General features: G+C 38.9%; 1 pseudogene; it reads right to left on the bottom strand.

The window, feature by feature from the left end:
- Nucleotides 1–390: 390 nt before the first annotated feature.
- On the bottom strand, nucleotides 391–512 carry LOC129893604 (5S ribosomal RNA; annotated as a pseudogene).
- Between the last annotated feature and the right edge of the window lie 247 nt (nucleotides 513–759).

Raw genomic sequence — 759 nt, 5'->3', positions numbered from 1 at the left:
TTTGGCCCCCTAAATTGTTTCAAATCCTTATAACCCTATTTCAAATCTTCTCTCTTATAGAGTATCTCCTTCTTCTTTTCTTAGGATTATTTGATAGTGTTATAGATTATCCGATTCACATGACGACTTTTAAGAAACCTAAGAGCCTTCCTAGAAACTTAAGAAGCTTAAGAAGCATTCCAAGGTACAAAAGTATGGGGTGTAACATCCTTCCCCCCTTTAGAATATTCGTCCTTGAATGTGAACCAAAACCTTCCTCCAGATCTTATATCTACTATATGGAGAGTTTCTCTGTCCCATTGCTATAACATATACTTTCATCGATCAATCAATATCAGAGTTCCAAAGGTTAGGATTACTTGTAGACATAGGAAATAGATATGGATACTTGTGTTTCATTTCCTCTTTCACTTTCCAGGAGGTCACCCATCCTAGTACTACCCTCGCCCAAGCACGCTTAACTTTGGAGTTCTGATGGGATCTAGTGCGTTAGTGCTGGTATGATCATATCCATCCCTTAAGGTCTCCACTAATGGTTCCTCACACGGTCTCAGATACCGCGGCTTCTATATGTTTATTGCTGGCCTTGAGATCTATCTATCCCTTATGGGATCTCGTTTGAAGTTTAAGCGTTCCCATTTACTTATAATACCGTCAGTTGATTTTCTCTTAAGCTTGTATTTCTATTGTCTGCTTCCCCCTCTTACAGGGTGTACCCATCTCATCCTCAGTTTATTTTCAACTATTCACGCATAAATA

The sequence above is a fragment of the Solanum dulcamara genome, chromosome 6 (assembly GCF_947179165.1).
Source record: "Solanum dulcamara chromosome 6, daSolDulc1.2, whole genome shotgun sequence".
Lineage (NCBI taxonomy): Eukaryota > Viridiplantae > Streptophyta > Magnoliopsida > Solanales > Solanaceae > Solanum > Solanum dulcamara.
The sequence above is the reverse complement of the archived record's forward strand: the minus strand, read 5'-3'. Positions and strand labels throughout refer to the sequence as shown.